This window comes from Coturnix japonica, chromosome 11 (genome assembly GCF_054131305.1).
Source record: "Coturnix japonica strain WE chromosome 11, WE-NBRP24, whole genome shotgun sequence".
In the NCBI taxonomy this organism is placed as follows: Eukaryota; Metazoa; Chordata; class Aves; order Galliformes; family Phasianidae; genus Coturnix; species Coturnix japonica.
In genome coordinates, this window is record NC_140673.1 from 10,972,613 (window position 1) to 10,992,652 (window position 20,040).

The window sequence follows — 20,040 nt, forward strand, 5'->3', positions numbered from 1 at the left end:
AAACTAGAACTGTGTACTCAAACATATGCCAATACCTATGTTCCATATGTAGCAAACTATTTGTATGTCATTACCACAGAATCACAGAATGGCTTGGGTTGGAAGGGACCTTAAAGATCATATAGTTCTAGTCCCCCTCTGTGGGCAGGGTTGCCAACCCCTAGAACAGGCTGCCAGGGAGCTCATCAAGCCTGGCCTTGAATACTTCCAGGGATGGGGCACCCAAAATTCTTCTGGGCTGTGGTGCCAGCACCTCATCACCCTCTGAATGAAGAATTTAATCCTAATATCTAACCTAAACCTTCCCTTTTTCAGTTTAAATCCATTCCCCTTTGTCCTGTCACTACCTACCTGCATAAAAAGTTATTCTCCCTCCTGCTTGTAAGCTTCCTCCAAGTACTGGAAGGCTACAATGAGCCTTCTCCAAGCTAAACAAGCTCAACTCCCTCAACCTTTCTTCATAGGAGAGATGCTCCAACCCTCTGAGCACCTTTATGGCCCCCTCTGTACCCACTCCAACAACTCTGTACCAGCTGGTCTCCAAAGATTACTGTGTTAGATAAAGCCATGTGATTTGTTTAGCCACATGTACTGTGACAATACTAAATGATTTTGATAAGAAATAGTTTTGGAGGAGAGAAGGGTGAGATTACTTGTAAGCTCACTGCCATAATTCAAGAAAGCCTCTGTAATTAGGTGATTCAGAATAGTATAAAGATGGATTTAAAGTACAGAACTGTTGTTTTAAAGGCAGTGTGATCATTGTAATGTGTCTGAGGGAGGTGTCCATTCTTTCTCCATATATATACTTGAATTCTCCTGCAAAGAAAGTACCATGAATACAAAGCAAGATACATTGTTACCCCAAAGAGAGAGAAGTTGCCTGTGTTTATTTGTCTGAAGTTTAGAGGTGTAAGTACTTCATCTCATCCCTGGTCATCTCAATATTTTGATTTTCTGGACAGTTTCAAAGACTTTGTAACTAATGCTTACAATGTTGATTCTCTATAAATAGCTCATGAATTCTTTGTGTCAGGCTACATATGGTCATGGCAACAGAGAAGTTCCTCACTTATTTACAGTTTCATAACGGACTGTGGTACAGAGGTCTCAGGAAGTCAACACACACGCAGGACAGCCTGTCTGCATCAGGCTGGTTTGACCACAGGCGGCAGCTGATCCTCTGAATGCTATTAATGACATAAATGCGTATGTACAGCATAGGCTGTACAGCATAGGCTGTACTGCAGGAAACAGTTATCTTCACGCTATCAGGTAAACACTGACCTTCACACACAGACATATTTGCTAACTGCTCTTCCTCTCTCTGAATGGGGCTAAAAAGGAAAGAAGAGATGGTATCAGTCCTGTGTTTGTTTTCATGCCTAGCATGAACAATGAGGCTGGGGGAACTGTGTGTCTTCAGGTAGCAGCTGTCTTCAGTGAATTACTGGGAGGGTTATAGGGATGCCAGATCCAGGCTCTACTCAGAAAGGTGCACCACTGATTTCCTTCTGGGACAATTTCACAGCAAGAATGCTGTGCATAGTCTGCACACCTGAAAATGCACGAAGCAGACAAAGCCATGAGCAACCTGATCCAACTATGAAGCTACTCCTGCTCTTGGTAGTTGGTCTAAGTAGTTGCTAGTGATCAAGAGTCAAAGGAGAAGGGGGTACAGCTTGAACTTTCAGTTACAAGCAGCTATGAGTAAGTCAGCAGACAGGTTCTGTGTCTAGGAAGACAGACTACTTACAAAGAGCAGGCTGGTTTGCTTGTTTTTACCTATTAGGAATGCAGGACTGTTGATGCTTTATTTGCCAACAAGGAGTGCCTACTGCCCATCTGAAATGAAGTTGCTATCCTTACCTACGGGATATGTTTGAAATAACAATGCATGTCACTGTTGTTGTTACAGACCTTCTTCTAGGAAGGAATTATCATGCCCTACTGCAAGGGCACTGTACATCTTCTTGCAGCAAACATTCTCTTGGGCAAATAAGGAGTAATATTCTTGCATCCAACATTGGTGTTCTACAGGGTTTGAATTATGTTTACTAGCTACTCTTGGTAGAGAATGGCCATCCGCTTGCTGAGCTTTAGCTTAGCTATGAAAACAAGTGATTTCTTTGAAACGCTACTGTCTCTTACATGACCTACACTGATGAATTACTGATAATCCATCTCTTAAGCAAAAGAGGCACTTAAAGGAAATTGAAACTAGCTTCTGTGTGAAGAGGAAATGGTGTTCATTTTACAAAGGCAGAGAGTCCACTCTTAAGTGGTAGGGGCTGTGAGATATTAAGTTTGTCTTGTATAACTAACTGGTCCATAATGGAGTGATAGCATCCCTTATGAATCCTCTTCTACGTATAATTTGTGACAAATGAATGCTTTCAGGAATGTAGTCTTGAAGACACAGGTTAAAATCTTGCATGTGCATTTAATGGTCTCACTGTTGGTGTTGGATTGATGTGACTGAGAATTATTTGGGTTTTTTTTTTTTTTTTGAGATATATCTATTTGGCTTGAACTTCTACTGTATTTCATGTTACTTTTTACTCCTAATTAATTGAATGGGAATTTTACTTTTGCTATCAGCAAGATGTAACCAGCACTGAAAATGCTGGAAGGCTTAAATATTTGAAGAACATCTGAAGCATAATAACAATTTGCAGCAAGGAATGCCACATATTAAAAGTCAATTAAACATCTTCCACTTGAATAAGTTCCCTTACTTTTGTTCTGTGGGCAACAAAAAGGGCACACTTTGTTTCTGCAGTTTTACCAGCAGAATGCCTGCAGAAGTCTCCTCAGCTTCTGCAGAGGACCTCTTATGTTCTCATCATGACAGTGAAGGAGTGATCTGTCAGGAGGCCTTGAAATCACTTTGGAGAAGACAGCCTACAAGTGATTCTTCTATATAGATCAGATGAAGTTTAAATACTGTTCATCTGTTGCATCCATTCCCAAATGCCTTTACATGCAATGTAAAGAGATTGAGATGCACAAAGGGAAAACCTGTCAACCCCTGAAAGTTTGCAGTGGGCTCTGAGCTGCCAGTCTATGTGACCCCAGACCAGGCTGCCCAGAGTTGCATCCAGCCTGGCCTTGAATGGCCCTTCAGGGATGGGGCATCCACAACCGCCTTGGGCACACTGTTGTTCTTACAGAGTTACTTTTTTTTTCTATGCTACTTCCTCTCTACAGAGAAATATTAAAAATATTCTATGACAGGTGTTGTTAGCATTACCAGTTCTGCTTATACAGTAAAGTCAGTACAAGGGATTGTATATGCATTATTTCTGCATTCTGCTGAAGTGCATCTCGTATACCGTAGACTGTAATAAGCTTATACAGTTTATCAGAAATCAGATCCTTTTCATTCTGGGGCTTTCCATCAGGAATAAATTAACTGTTTGATTTCTTTGAAGTCAGGGGATTTTTGGTTCTCAGCTGTGCTGACTGACACCTGGATTGAAGAAAAAAAAAAAGCACAGTGACTTTTGGCTGCTGGTGGCGATGCTTCCTGTGTCTGCTGCTCAGCAGTGCAGGAAATGTGTTCAGCAAGCACTTATCTGGGAAACGCTCACATTTCTCATTGCCAGCCTCACAAATTTTATTGTGCTTGCACATTGGTGTACTGAGCAGTGCTGTGTTTCTTGTGTATGCTACTAAGCAAAAAAATGTGAGAATAGGGCCTGGGTGGGGAGGTGTGAAGTAGAGTTTGCTGAGTGTTCTCTGGGAAGGTGGAAATGAGATGTGAACGCAGTACCCATTTGGCTTTTGAAATTAGCATTCTTAAGTTTCACATTGATAGTGACGGAGAAAAATCAGCTTCTTTTTTTTTTTTTTTTTCCTGTTCTAATTGGTGTTAAGATTCTGAATCCTTCATTTTTAAAAAAAGCAGATCTTTTGATTGGATATAGATGACAACCTTTAACTCTGTTTCCATTCTGGAAATGGTTTAGGTGTTTTTGAACGGGAATAATAATATCAAAGAATTAGGTGGAGTTATGCTGACAAAAGAGTTTCTGTAGTATTACACCTTTCAGGTGTTTGTTTTATAGTTAGCATTCTACATTCTCTAGGTGAACTAATGCATTTAAATAGGCTTTGCTTTCAGACTCTTATCATAAAATTCTCATGGGGTTGGGTTCATTACAAAGTTGCCTGATGTTACTGTAAACTGGTCTGTGCTGGCACCCAGGAGAAGAAGCAGAAGTATCAGGATACTGCATTGGCTAAGGAGGGCACTCATGACTGTCAAGATTAGAAGAAGAAAAAACAAAAACAAAGAAACTCCTTACAGTGGAAATAAAAAGGAACAGACTACAGAGGAGGAATTTAGAAATGTTGTCCAGGTTCATAGGGATGCTGTTGGAATGCCAAATTTCACCTGGAATTGAGGCTTCTATGGGGTGTGAAAGGAGACGGGTCTGCCACTGATGCTGAAACAGGAGGATGAGAGAGGCAGATGATACTTACCTTGACTTTAGCATGGCTGTTGATGCTGTGCTCTGTAGCATTTGTATGGACAGTAAAGCTATGATGTTATAATTGGACGGAAGGACAAACAGACAAGTAACAGTTGGGCTACAGTGTACCTGGAAGGCAGCAATGAGTGGTGCCCTGCAAGGGCCTGTCCTGTGACCTGTCCTGTTTTACATCTCTGGCAATATCCTAGTGGGGAACAAAGAGGTGCACTCACTGCAAGGGACACCAATATGAGAAGAACTAGAGATACGTATAAGAGCAGGGCTGCCTTCCAGGAGAAACTAGGCAGAAACTAGAAGACAGCTATATATTCTTTATTTAAGTATCATAGAATCATGAGGCTGGAAAGGACCCACAAGATCATCTAGTCCAACCATCCACTACCACAAGCCACTAAACCATACCTTGTAGCTTCTCATCCAGATGACTCTTGGACACTGAACTTGAGTGAGGCAGATATTCCTGAAATTATCCCCCACATCAGCAGTGCATGTGCTTGCCAGTTGCTTTTTTGGAATTATTTGTCCCAGAATGCTGGTCTAAATATTGAGCGTGGGTTTGATTTAAGAACAGCCTAACCCTTTGCGGATTTTCTACACGTAACTTGTTTAGGTGCTGATGGTTTTGTCTCTTTGGGTCCTGAAGTATCTGGTGTCTCTCAAGAGTGGGTGGGAAATGCTTTGTTTTCCTTCTAAGTTATAGAGCACAGAATGGTGGGGCTTCTGTTATTCAAAATCACTGTGCAGTTTTTCAAGGATCATCTGAGTGTCTGCTCCCAGAAGGCAGCGTTGGCTCTTCTATCTACCAAATACAAAGGGCCACACCCTTAAAATAGATTTTCCTAACATGTGATTATTAAATCACAGAGGAATTGCCATATCCCACCAGTGGGGAAAACTCATTTGTTCAGCCTAGTCTCAGTGATAGTCCTTAGAAAGGTTAAGAAAACCATGCTCATTTCTGCAATGTGGTCTGTATGTTGGCAGCCTGGGATTTCCCAGTGACTGTCTGCTGTACATATCAGTACTGCCGTACTGTAAACCAGGTGAGTTTTAATATGTATGGCCATTTCCTTTTAATTTTCAATGAATTTGAAGATGAGAACAGAAGGAAATTCAGTGTGTGAGCAGGGATGGTTTCATAAGAGCAACAGAAAATGAAACTCACCAGGTTTCATGGCAGTAAAATAGCTTTGCTGCTAACTGCTGGGCATTTATGTGCTGCTCTGAAAGCAATCATGAAAGAATGATAGGTGATCTCCTTACCTGGATGTGGCACCTGGAAACCACTAGATCACAACTCCCATGTAAAGACAGCTTCCCTATTGGTTGGCACTGCTTGGGCTGTGTAAATGGAATGGAGAAAATCTCTGAACCTTTCTCTTTTCATTGTATTTTCTGCCTTACAAGTGTAAGATGTTTGGATAAATATGTGGATCAGCATGTGTATATAACTTCATCTTACATATTCTTTTCTGTGTAATAGTAGAATTGTTCTGTTATTTACATACACGCTATATCCCAACATTGCAGTATTTCTGACAGGCCTGATGAAAACACAGCTGTTAAGGAATCTCAGTGGATCCTTCCATGTGTGACACCAGTGGTGTAACTTAAAGCAGCTTTGAAGCTTTCAGGTCTTCTCAAACGTGGTTTATTCTTGGCTTTCATTTGAGAGCAGGTTGTCATCTTCAACACACACCAAGTTTTGGAACGTGCAGTGACAGTCAGAAGCACCAAACCCAGTGCTGGTGTAGCAGCTAGATGAAAGAACAATGTAATAGTTGGCAGAGAGTTATGTGATTTGTGTAGAACCACATGAGGTGTGATTACATCCTGTTGTTTTACCATAAACTCAGCTACTACAGGAATATCCCCAAGGTGATTGTCAGCTATGACCTCCTAATATTCACATTCATTAATGCCTTTGAAATACTAATTCTTGTTTTACTTTTCTGAAAACTGCAGGATACCCCTTCAGTCTATTTAATGTAATGAAAAAGTGAAGTCAGGTAACAGCACGCTTTGAATTAAGGCCAGTGCAGCTGTATAAGTTGCTTTAAAACCTCCCCATTAATTATGATGTTGAGAGACTCCCACCAGCACAGTGATTTTTATTTTCTTTTTTGCTTTCCCCTTCCTTTCTCTTATTATTGTTTTCCAGAAGGAGGAACATAATCATGAATTTACTGTGGGGACTTTTTGGCTGTTCTGTTTAAAGGCAAAAGCACGTGGAGCAAAGGCACCATGGACTTTTTGTTATAGAGGTTGGGACCTAGGGATGAAATAAGTAAGGGGGACAGTTTAGTACATAAGAAAGTTCTTTGAGCTGAGTAATCGATGACAGCTTCCACTTGCACCAGAAGAACATGGATAAGTAGCAGAGGATTACTGATTGAATGTCTCCTCCTAAGAGAGGAAAAAAGGCAGGAATTTTCCTGTGTGTTATAGTTATGCTCTTCTAGTAAACTGCCATGCCACACCACTCATTCTTTTAGATAATGATTGTTAATAACTCCTTTCATGGATTCTTTCTCATGAGATAACTTTTCCCATTAGAGTGATTTTGCTTTGTTCCATTTTCCTTAGGATTGGGAATCTGGCAGGTGACCTTTCACATATACAAATATTGCTGCTTTGAAAATTTCAAAATGGAGGTTAATTAGTGAGAATGGGGAAAAAAGAGTTTAATTTGATGCCCAGCTGCACAACATGAGTGGTCTTCCTGCAGTGGCTACCATCAATAGTTGAGTTGTACTTGATGATCCTTATGGGTCCCTTCCAATATGGGATATTCTGATTCAGCTTGCTATGACATCTCTTTGACCATCAAGGATATACTGAACAGGAAACTACAGTGAAGCTTAAAGAATGCTTAATATATCCTTACTGTATTCTCATGTTTCATTCAAATCAGCCTCTAACAAAATATCCCTTAGAACACTTGCTTGCGTATTTGAAGTTCAGAAGATTGATTGTGTATTATATTATTTTTTTTTTAATGGTTTTTATCTTCTGCAGCAAGACCTGTGTTTTATAAGCCAACTTTTCCCTTTTTGATACCTCTTGTGCTCATTGAATAACCAGCACCACTTTCACTTGTCATCCGGCTTAGTCTCACTGCGTGTTGCTATGGAACGTTCCAAATATTAGGGAGCTGTGGGATGACAGAGGCCAGGACTGCCTGTGGTTTCCAGTCACAGAGCAAAACAATAGGAAAAATATGATCTCAGAATCTGAGGGACTATCACAGACCTCAAAACATTATGACATGTGGAACACGGAGTTTACAAAGCATGCTATGACATTACTGAAGGAGGATGCTGTTTACCTGATGTACCTGTTAATGGGCTCAGTTCAGGAGCAGGCAAGTTTTCAGTGTATTTTGCTATTCCTCTAAATGTCATTTCTGTGAATTTTACTTTCTCGCTTTCACTGGCGCAGACTCACACCTGTTTCCTTTTTGCTGAACTTTTGTGCTTTATCTTGCATTCGTGAAGGAGTGCACTCACAATCTCTAAGAATCTCAATAGGGATTTTTGTTTCTGAAGCCAAACCACAAGACTTCACTCAGTGCTGCAGTTTCTTCTTGCATTTTAAAGAAATGAAGTGAGAGCTAAGGTTAAGATGAGGAAGCAAATAACATAAATATCTAAAAAAAATAGAATCATTAAAGTTGGAAAAGACCTCTAGGGTCTTCTAGTCCAATCAGCCCCACCATGTCCAATGACCATGTCCCTCAGTGCCACGTCTCCGTTTACCTTTACCTCATGTTATTGCTGCTTTGGAACCTCAAGAATGTGACATTGTGCTAAAGGTTTCTGGATGTGAGGTAATGGGTAGCAGGTGACTGAAACAAGAAAAGGAGCTGGTAAGAAATGAGAAGATAGAATAGAGAGAGAGAATACATCTCTGTGTGACTTGCAGCTGTGCTGTGGAATGAGGGTGCAAACTTTGCACTTCTGCAGATCAGTGGACTTGAGTGAGAGGAAGGACAAAGTGTGTAAGTTCATTTTCTTCCTCAACATGTAGTGGAGTTTAGACTGTGAAGTCTTCATTTTCACATTCCATTGAAAATAACAAAAAGTTCAGTACTGTCCTAAAGGTAAGATGTGCCAAGAATGCTCAGGATGTGTGCAGTGAGGCATTATGACTCATTGTTTTAGACCTCTCAGCAGCCGAGGGGTGCTGGTGAGATCTGGTTATTATCAAACAGCTCTAGGAGTGATGCAGGAAGCCCAACCTGCACAAACCTATTGGTTCTAGAATTAATACTAAAACTGTAAGGCCTCCATCTCTTTCTTTTTTCTCCCATGGTCTGAGCCATGGTTCTCAGTGCTCAGAAACACCTGAAGCAGTTGTGGCCACCACAGTATCTGCAGCTGCCATCCCTAGGGACTGGCAAAAGGAAACCACTTCAGAACAAGTGGTTTTCCGCTGTCTATGCGATGTTTTTCAGCTTCTTTTTCAAAAGATAAATGACTCCTTATTACCGTTGTGCCAGACAATGAGATACGGCATTACTGACTATTGGGATTATTCTGAAGAATCTCTGCCTTCAGGTTAAAATTGGAAAGCTGTCATCGGCTCTACGGGGAGTTCATATATAAAAGTCTCTTGTTGACTCACATTCCCCTTCTGTACTTCCTTCCTCATAAATGAACCCAATGACCTTTTTGGGGATTTCTGCTGAATTAGCAGCTTATTAGTGAATATTCTGTATTGGCGAAGGAGAAACTTGGATGTAGCTTTCATGGAACTGTAGGGTGATAAATACAAATTAACAACTGCTAAGAGCTAACTCCAACTTCCAGAAGCACCACTTAGTTCACATGCAAATGGAAGGAAGTCATTTGGCCACAGACCCAGGGAAATCTGTGGTGCTGCTAGAGTAGCATTAGGAAGCTTGTTCATCATTCTTAGCAGACAGGTTTGGATTTTTTCAGTGTATTTCTTTTTTTATAATAAAATTCTAATGATGACTGAAATATTTCATGGAAATTCATCTATATAGACTGGGATCATATTTTTATTTTCATTGAATTTTGAAGTCGAGACAGATTTTCTGCTTTGCAGGCTAGGATCCATCTTAGTCAATGGTCTCTCAATTCAGGCCCACCAAATACCTTGTGCAAGGTTTGTCTTCAAGTCCCTGCTTGATGCTGTCGACTTCCTACTTGTGCTTCCTGTTGCTTATTCTGGGAAGATCCTCTTGTCTTTATTTAGCTCTATTAACAACTTGAATGTTCGTGCTTAAAGCACACGCATTCCTCCTCCCAAGGGTGTGCTTCACCAATATGCACACGCTTCTTCTTGGAGCTGGGGGTGTCCCAGTTTGACAGATATCCCTGCCACACCTCCTACCTGGTAATGCAGATGCTGGTGAGAAAGCTGCCACAGTGACATGCAGACACTAAAGAATTCTGGTTAGCTGTTGACAATGGTTTATATAGTGTAGCCTCCATAATCTGTTAGTGTGCTCTCTAATGCATACTTTTTATTCCTCTTTATGCTTCTGCCTTTGTTTTCATTTTGTCACAATGGATTTTTCTGCTTTTCTTTCTCCTTTGACCTGCAGAAGATAAACTAGTGTTCTAAAACCTGCTGAGCTCTCTCTTGTATCAGTTGACCAGGTGCAGCCATGCACCTGGGAGAACATCAGTTGGCTGAAAATATATCCTTCTGGAGACCTGAAAGAGGAAAACAGGTCAGCTGAAAGCTGGTGCTTCAGTGCTTCTTAATCTGGGTGTTTTTCATGCCTCAGCAACATTTGCTGCTACAGTAGCGAGATCAGTTCAACACAGAGAAGGAAGTAGATTAAATGTTAGGGACAAAAATAGCTAAGAAGTCATGTTAGAGTGATTGGAAGACAGAGCATGTGAGTTTTTAGTGTTGAAGGATGTATACTAAGAGGGCTGTTTTCTACCACAAAGAGGTGGTTACCTGTTTAAATGTTCCAGTGCCAGAAACATTAGGGGTCCTGTGGTTATTGGATGACCCCTAAGTGAGCTGACTCTGATTTCTGGGTCTGCTGTGGACTTGTTGTGTGAGTTAGAGCAAAACCTTTCTGTGTTCATTCTGATTGCCATCATAGGTATCTTTTCCCATCTGAGATGCAACAGGGCATATGGAAAGTCCAGACAGTGCTGGCAAGTATGACACAGGACCTGTGGGAGCCTTGTGATCTTTTGAGGTGATAGAAGATCAGGTGGCATTTGAGTGGATAGCAAAAGGCATTACACATGGGATCTTCTTTGCTATCAGTTGGACAAGTAGTTCCATCCTATTCCTGTTCTCTTTAATGAGATTATAAATAAGGTTCCTAGATGCCAAACGGCATACAAAGAGATTGTCACTTTAACATTCAAGCAGTCTTTTCTTGACCATTCATGAAAACAGATTACTTTCTTAAGTAATACAAAGTATTATAAACAAAGCTTCATTATTGTCTTATGGAATAGCAAAGTTTTATTGCAGAAAAAATGAAATTGTTAGTAGGAAGGTGTGAACATGAATTGTCACTTTATTCACTTAAATGGTGGGTTTATTTATTTTGAAGTAATTTCAAAATTTCAAATTAATTTTTAATAATTTCCAGCTTTAACATTAGCAGTACCATAAAAAGGAGTCTTATTTGTTCTGTTGGGTTTTTCTCTTTTTTTGCTACCTTAAAGTCTTTATTGCCATTGACATCAGTATTCTTGACCTGTTTCTGTTTGCTTTAGACACTGGGGTGCTTCAGTGCTGTGCTTTGCTTTTTGCAGGCATTGAATCTCTTCTGCCAGCCATAGAGAGACCCCCTTCAGTCAGGGGCAAAATGATAGATTGGAGTTACTCTCCTAGATCTTGTGCATCGTTGCAAGGAAGGCAGAGCTCACAATAATTCATATAAATGAATGAAAAAGTTGCATGTTTTTACACCCATTTTGGCCACTGGTGAGCTAAGTGGCAAGAACAGAAGTCAGTTAGATGTGGATTTGTCTGGGATTTAGCAAACATGTTATAGGTAGTAACTTAGCAACTTAGGTCTAAGAATAAATGGGCGAAAAATGAAAGGAGAAAATGTAGAAGGATCTGGGGTGCGTGTGAGCAAAGTAATTTTGAGTTTTATTCTCTGAATTTTAGGCTACCTGCATATTTGGTATTTTCAGGAGACCTTAGTTCAGTTTGGATATGTCTAACCTGGGTAAGGAGAGCAGGACTCTGAAGGTTGTTTGTCAAATCTGATGCACATCTGAAGTGAACTGATGAGAACAATGAAGCTGTCAAAGGCTCTTGGCCTGGGTTTGACTAGATTTGTTCAGATTGGTTTATTCTGAGAATGAGTAACCAAAGCACAGACTTCTGGCAGCTTCAGGCAGACTGAGTCTGCATCACCATTAACAGTGGATAAATTTAGCTGGTTACACAAGGAGACCTTTTAAAATGTTTGTGTTTTTTTTTTTTGCTTTATTGCTACATAGTTAACTGAAAACAGAAAGCTATTTTTTTCTTCCTTGTATCCTTTTCTGCAGCTTTGGGTATGTATAAATGGCTACATCTCCTGCCATCCATACTTGTACTCTCCTGTTTCCTTTACAAGCTGAACATCAGGAGGCGATGCTTCTTTTACGTTCTTACAGTGTCCCCTCATTACAACAGGATATCTCACATGTCCCAAAGGTCTGCTGCCTACACAGCATTTTCCTTGTCTCACCATGAGATTACAAATGGTGTGAGAAATGACTAACGCGACTCCCAGCTGATTAGTCAGTCTTTTAAAACGGAAGCAGAAGACTTCCCTCCTCCCCCCTCAGAACCACGTTGCACAGGAGACCAAACATGAAAAAGGAAATTGGGGAGTCTGAAAAACTGCGTTTGAGACATACATCCCACATAACCACACGCTTTTGCCAGACAGACTCAAACCTGGTCTTACGCACTGTTGCATGGTATGAAGAAAATCAGCTTATTTAGTGAACTTCGTTACACATTTTGGAACTATATATTTTTTCCAATTACAGCATATGCCATTTTCTGAAGAGAAAAGGATATCCCTCTGTTCTCTTATAGTGTGATCAGTTTAGAAGATGGGGAGTATGTTTTTATTTACTTATTTTGACAGACTAAAAGTTGTTTTAAAATGAAAAACACTTCAGTGGAGTTAAAAGGTTTTCATTAAAAGAAATGCTCAGATTAAAGTATCTAATGGGGGGGGGGAAAAAAAAAAGGCCAAGTTTGAAAACTAAGAGTAAGGGGGGAATAAGGAAGAAGGGGGGGATTTTGCACTCCAATCACAAAGTGAGGCAAACCTCCCATTTACTTTCCTCTGGGGATTACATTCGGGACTGTACAAGGTATGGTTTTAGGGTGCTAGATAAGTTCTGAGTCTCAATGGAAATCAGAACTTTCAAGGAAGAGAGCAGCACTTCAGTGTTAGTTCTTGGACTCTGAAGCCGATGCCATCCTCCTAAATTTCTCCTCTCTTCTTTGTCATAAAGATTTCAGGTCTTCTGTCTTGTCTCTCTCAATGTGATACTTGTCATGAGCAGAACCTGTACTACCTATGGAAGGATGTAATTAATTTCCTACCTGAACAGTTGTATTTCTCCAACCTGACACACACAGTTTAGTGCTCATCTCTAGCAACAAAAATGACTAAGAAAAAAAAAAAAAGAGAGAGTACTAAACTGATGTGGGTTTTAATGCTACTCACATGTCTATAAATTCCAGCTTTTGCTTTGGGCACAACTACATGAAGTCTTAAAGAGAATTTCCAACAGTCATAATTGTCCTCTATTTGTACAGAACCTTAAAATTATGGGTGTGTGTTCTCCTGTATATTAAAGGCAGCATAACATGTTCATCTTGATGCAATTTTAAATCCATAGTTCAATTTCTCACCTCAGATTATAAGCTAAAGTCTGGGTTATGAGATTTAGCTGTAGCTGGTGAGCCCGCATGCTGACTTCACTTCAATAGGATCTGGAAAAACATAACTCTGGGAGAGCTCCTTAATCAAGGGCATTAATCATTGGACTGATCTTTGAGCTCTTGCAAATGCTGTTGACAATGAACCAATAAACTGCCAGAAGCTTAAGGCTGTTTCTGGCTGTTAATAGCAACCGGTGCATATCATGGAATAACTGTCCAACAACCAGGGTGTGCTGGGTTTTCTCTTTTAGAGAACATTATTTTATTAGTGTTAGCGCACTCAGCTTGCATTAAAAAGGATTTACTGATGGAAAAAGAGGTATCTGGCAGAGCCATAACCAGCTTGTGTGCATCACGAATAACAATAAAACAGTGATGGGTTCTGCTGTAGTCCACTTGAGTAGTCAGGAGACTGAAGAAGTTTACAGTGGATCCTACCATAATTTTAGGTGTCAAATCGCAAAGGCAATGATGAGATTATAGAGTGTTTGAAAAAGTAATTGCAATAGAAATTCTTACAATAGATTCAGAGAGTTTTAAATGCGAAAGAGAGCTTGGTAACCTGGTTTGACCTGCTGCAAAATGAAGGCTTTAGAATGATGTGCGTATAAAACACTTTTGTTATCCAGTCTATATTTGAGTCTCAGTATAAGTCTAACGTGTTTTCAAGTGGTGCTGTTTTTTGCTTAGAAGTGTCTTATCCTAATTTGAAGATGTCTTGCTTTTCTGTTTTATTTTGTTCCTCCCTTGTTTTTATTAATCTGTTCTTTGATATACATTTAGTGTTATTTTCTTCATTCTTTTCCTAGAAGATCCCAGATTGCTGGAACTCAGCCTTAGTTCTCTTACAAACCCATTAAATTTGGAAACAGTCTTTGTAAACATGGAAATCAAAGTTAGGCATGGGATGGGATTTATGGCCTTTCTATGTGTGGAAAATAACACCCCTTTATATGAGTAATCCAAACACAGAAATAAGTCATATTTTGAAAGCAGAAATTACATGTGTACGTATACATATATAATACATACACTTATATACACATGCATAAAGAGAATTGAGTCTGTGTGTCTGGTGCCCACTCTCTTTTAGTGGGGTATGATCTGCTCCTTATTTAGAAAGAATGCATTTTTCTACATTAAGGACTGAAAGTTTTCTCCTTTTTTAATTAGGCAAACTTCAAAAGAAGCTTTGGGTTAATTATATGCAGCATGTGTACCCTGATAGTTGTGCGTTGTCCCATTCATTTTTCAGTATTTGGAGATTTTTACTTGGTAATTTACATCTTTTTAAATCATCTGTAACCCAAGAATGCTTTTCAGATAGCAGTAAGGCCAGGTAGCATCCCATTCTGTATGTATAATACCACTAAATATGCGTATTTAAAAATTCAAATCTCTGTTTAGTTTGGAAAGTAGAATAGGGTGGTAGTAGTTGTTTGTAATCCAAGACTGAGTCCTAGGATCTGTGCTCTGGGTCTTTGCCACGGTTATCCCTCAGTTCTGGGTGAGTTGGAGCACTCAGAACTCTTTCAACTTGGAAAACTTTGCCCAATGGTATCTGGAGACTGAATGTGTTTTATCAGAGTAGGAAAAGCACTCTATGTATAAAGCCTTGCTGTCCCCTGCTGGTAACTGAAGTAAATCTGAAATATCTCTTGCAGAGTCTTGGCTGAGCCTAACTTACTGCAAACTACTCTTTTTCCTTTCCTTTGTAACTACAAAGCCACCTTGCACAATAACTCTATGGTTCCAACCATTTGTGACCCTGGCGGAGGGTTATGGTTCTTCTGACCTTATGAGGCTGGAGTCCCAATAGGAAAGGCTGAGGTTGATACCCAGCTGACGAAGAGCTGGTGCTGTCTCTAAGTCGTGCGCAGCTGCTGCTTTTTCTTGCCTTGACAAAGATCTACAGACTGTGGGAGGGAGGAGGCAGAGATGCAAGGGCTGTGGGCGTAGGAAGTGAAAGCATTGCATAGGGTGTGAGGTGGAAGGTGACAGCAGGGTGGGCCTTGATGCTAATTTCCATGCTGAGAACAGGATTCACTAATACCAGTGTTCTTTTCACACCCTGCTAAAAAAATGCAGTTGTAGGTGCTCTTGCTAGATTCTTCCTTCTCAGCCTAAAGAGGGGAGTTGCCTGAGTGGAGAAGGGGTTCATACCAACCTGGTTAGGATGGGCAGTTCAGGAGTGGCACGCAACTTAAAGCCCCAGTGTACATGTTGGCAGTGTCCCTCCAAGTCATCAACTTTGGGTGGGCATGTTGGCATAGTCCCTTCAAGTCCCCACCTTCCTGCTATTGAGATAGGCCTTAAAACCATCAGTAGTGGAAATATCACACATACGTGCTAATAGCTTTTTATATAGATGAAGAGAGACAAATGTGGGCAGAGTGCTATCTCCCACTTCCTCCCATAAAGTCAGACAAGCCAAAAAAAGCATGGGAAGCCACAAATTCACCCCTGCACTGGGGAGCATTAGGGCTTCTGTGGGCAGAAGAAGGAGTGAAAATGTTGTCAGGAGCTCAGAAATTTCATCTTGATTTGGCATGTTTCAAAAGCAAGTGGAGAATGTGAAGCGTGGACAAAGAACCTGGGTTAAAAAAGGGACTCAGTAGCTCTGCTGTTTAACCTGGCAAGAAGTAAACAATACACAGCCCTTTGCTCGCTGCATCGTACCAGGCAGTATGAAGGGGAAAATAACTTTGTACCAGTTGAAACCAAGTCAAGATGTGTCAGACTAGGAGGTGATTAAAAAGTCAGAATTCTTCCTTAGGAAGAATGCAGTAGTTGCAGTGTTTGCTTTTGCTCTTTGCTCTGGAAGAACTGAAACTGCTGCTTTCAGAGGGAGACATCAGCAGTCAGACAGACATCACTCAGTCACAGGATACACTGAATCTGACGTGAGGGAGATTTGAGACATGTGTCTCCTGCTCCATGTGCGTCTCCCTGCATCCCCATTTAGCCTGTAAATCATGGACTCTCTCAAAGAGAGAGAAAATGTATTTATCTAGCTTTCTCTCATTGACTTTCTGTGCTCCGTTTTACATCTGGGCAGTGCATGGCAATGTGCAGCTTCCCTGTTCAGTGCCTCTGCTGGGGGGTTATTCAGCCTGTGCTCAGCTTAAAAAGCACATAAGGAAGTCTGTGAGGGCTGTAGCTGTCTGTAGACGTCCCACTGAGCCCTCATGGTTTCACTTCTCTTTACACAAGTCGCTGTACTCAACTTTGCAATAGTGTCCTTCCACTGATCCTGGGAGAGAGTGTGAATGAAGGAAAGAGAATTTTCACCCATCTTCTTGCCAACGCCTAAACTGATTTGTAAGATTGTTTCTGATAAAATCTAAATCTGTTACACGTTGTTCTCGTGTTTTTTGTCACATTCCCTTTCTCCCACTCTTCTTTCTTCCCACCAGCTGCTGGGTGAGTGCATGTTTAAGGGCATCCTGCGTTAGCCGTCCATATTGAGGAGATGGCATGTGATGCAGAGTATCACAAGTATAGAGCAGAAAATGATTAACGGGAGCTTAGTGTGCGAAGGTTAAAGAAACTGTTTAAGAAAGCTTCCTTTAATTAGCTCAATTTATCTCCTCTTTCTACTTCTCCTCTTGTCATGAGTTACAGCTATTTAAAATAGCATCAAGGCACGAGCATTTAGTTACCATAAATGATAGATATTTGCAAAGATTATTTGACAGCTTGCAGTCAACATTGCCTTATAGAGTATGTGTGAGAAAGTCAGGAAAACAAACGTCTCAGGTATATAAGTGTCTCCTTAGTGGAAAACATTTCACCCCAGTAACAGGCTGTGACAGTTACCGGTACCAAAACTGGGTGGGTATTTAAAGGCTGGCTTTCAGAACCAAAGGAGATGGTAAAAGTCTATCTGGCTGTTCTGGCAGGGATCTGTATCCATCGTGTTGCTGCAGTACAAATTGTTTTTACTCCTCTAATCACTCCATGGGTTGTTTTTCTTTCGTTTTATTTTTTAGATCTGAGTTGGAGGTAGAGGCAGCACGGGTTTTTGGTTGGAGAGATCAGGAAGTGCAAAGGGAAGACTGCTAAACAAAGGGTGTTCTTCAGATGCTGTCAGAGCTGCTGTGTAATGTTTTAATCACCTTACATTTCACTATTCTGCCTTCAGTTTGAGCCAAACACATCATCTATTGGCATCTTCCTACTTCGTTGCCAGACTTAATAAATATAATCCCAAGGATTCTCCCTTCATGATTCAGTGGGATATTTGCAGAGATGTAGATCTTGGAGAGCCCAGGGTTCTTGCTTTAAATTGATTTATTTGTGCATAGCTTCTGTACCAGCTTTTAATCTTCTTTTTGCACCAAAATTGATGCTTGCTGTTGCTGAACAAAACAGGAGCAAGCATGAGTTTGAGCTGGAATGTGGCAAGCGGCTCCAAAGCCACATTAATGTGAAGACATCCAGAGCTTCCCTGCACACACATTAAGCAGCCTGTTAACTCCCGTTTTCAAACAAGAGGAGTTCTGTTTCCTGCTCTGTGTTTGCAAATCTGTCAAAGCTGTAAGAGAGATTTGTATCTAAATTTCAATACCTTAAGATGAACCCACACTGAAACCCAAAATCTAAACAGAATCTTCATTTCCTGCAGTGGTGTGGAAAAAAGGGTGAAGGTGGCTGTGAAAGGAGTAGACTAAAAGGTGCTTGAAGCAGTGCTGCTGTTTAAATACCAGTCTCTGAAAGAAACAGAAGCGTACAGAAGGGCTCATTAGTAAGGACTAACCCAGGCATTTCTCTTAAGCTGGATGCTTGAGTCTGATGTCTCCACTCAGCATAGTTAACTTTGTTTCAGCGTCTTCTTGCTCCCTAGGTTAGCTAATATTTGTGTGCACAAGCAATTGCAGACCAAGAAGGTTCAACAGAGACTTAGTATGTATGTAAAGTGATTTTTCTGAAGTGCTGGAATACTGGTGTTCAGCTTCCATGGAAACACACTTAACGTTTACCTCAAATATTCTACGACCACAAGTCCATGAAGCATGTTACTTTCTTTTGATGTGCAGGTGATTCTGAGAATAACTCAAGCCTCTCATCAGAACTAATGTCTCCTTTCCTTGCAATACCCGCAGTCTTAGTGCTGCCTGAAGAGCTGCCACTAGGTGGTACCATAGGATTTTGTAGATGTCAAAGAGACCATATCAAAAGCAAAATTATCTTGTGTAATGTCAATTAGATGATATGCGAGCCAAGTTCTTTTAAGATAACACCCTTATTTGAAGATAGCAGTCTTCACAGAACATTGATTTACACCTACAAAGGCAAGAGCTGTTAGGAGGACAGTTGGTCCTGGTCCGCTTAAAGGCAATGTCCCTGAAAATTGTGGGATATTTAGGAGCTAATGGAGCAGGAAGCTGTCACAGTTGTGCAGTATGGGATCTGAGCACCCACTCTGTGTGTAGTGACTGCTATAGGGGTTGCAGCAGTGTCAGGCTGGAGTGAATTGCAAGCACAAAAAGAACTATTTAGTGGTGAGGATTTCTTCTGTGGTCTCTTGCTATCCTGGTGAGTATCCTATCTGATAGGAAATGCAACCTTTCCTTCAGGGAAAATAAGGAAACGTTTCTATTAAAGCATCAGTCCTTGTTGAACATCTCTCATTACTCTGTTCCTTCAGTCACACTCTGTCATCTGTCTTTTTGCTCTTTAACATGTATGGCTCATATCTTCTAGGCCAAGGCACTGTTTTTATTCTCTCTTTAACATCTTGGTAACATATGAAACTTCTGGAAAGATTGGTTCTGTTTACTAATAGTGCCTGGGGGAAGAGCCCTAAATAGATCTGCAGGCTGCAACGTGCAAGGCGTGTATGGAATTCCAGGGCTGCATTGAGCCTGTGTGATCAGACTTGTGTGTACTGCTTTCAGTCCTCAAAGCAGAACTCAATGCAGCAGTCTGTCCTTAGTGAAAGCCATTAGTTCTATATTCCCCTTTGTAGCCAGAGCCTAAAGGGACATCACATGACCGTGTTAGTTCAGGTCTCTGAAATTTATTTCTGACAGCAGTTCATAGAATCACAGAATGGCCTGGGTTGGAAAGGACCTCAATGGTCATGTAGTTTTAACCCCCTGCCATGTGCAGGGTTGCCAACCACCAGACCAGGCTGCTCAAGCCACATCCAGCCTGGCCTTGAATGCCTCCAGGGATGAGGCATCCACAGCTTCCTTGGGCAAACTTATTTCTGTTAAAAGGGATATGCAGTTGAATAAACAAGCTCACACACTGAGGTGCAAAATGTTCTTCGACAGTACTGATAGCTCACATCTGTACAGTCAGCTGCATTTTAAGCTCCTTACCCTTCAATATGTTAATTCACATTTATGAAGCTGTCTTATCATAATTTTTTTTGTCTTCGTTCTGCTTTGTGCAGTTTCCATGCAATTGCATTGTACTACCCACCTCCTTAAGGCCTCTGGATTACATTTGCATATGAATTTCCCTCACTCTGTATGATCAAAGAACTTAAACGTCTTGAATGAGTTTTGTTTCCTTTTGTCATTTCTCTTTTTTCACGTGGGCTGACAGAGCGAGAATCATTCCCCTGGAAAATTTTAATGAATAATTATTAGAAAAATAAATAGTAACACAAAAAGGATAT

At 40.7% G+C, this 20,040-nt stretch overlaps 1 long non-coding RNA gene across 1 annotated transcript in view; it reads left to right on the plus strand.

The window, feature by feature from the left end:
• LOC107317179 (uncharacterized) overlaps positions 1-20,040 on the plus strand; it is an 87,508-nt gene that overhangs the window by 32,969 nt on the left and 34,499 nt on the right. The gene's annotated exons all lie outside the window — the stretch shown is intronic.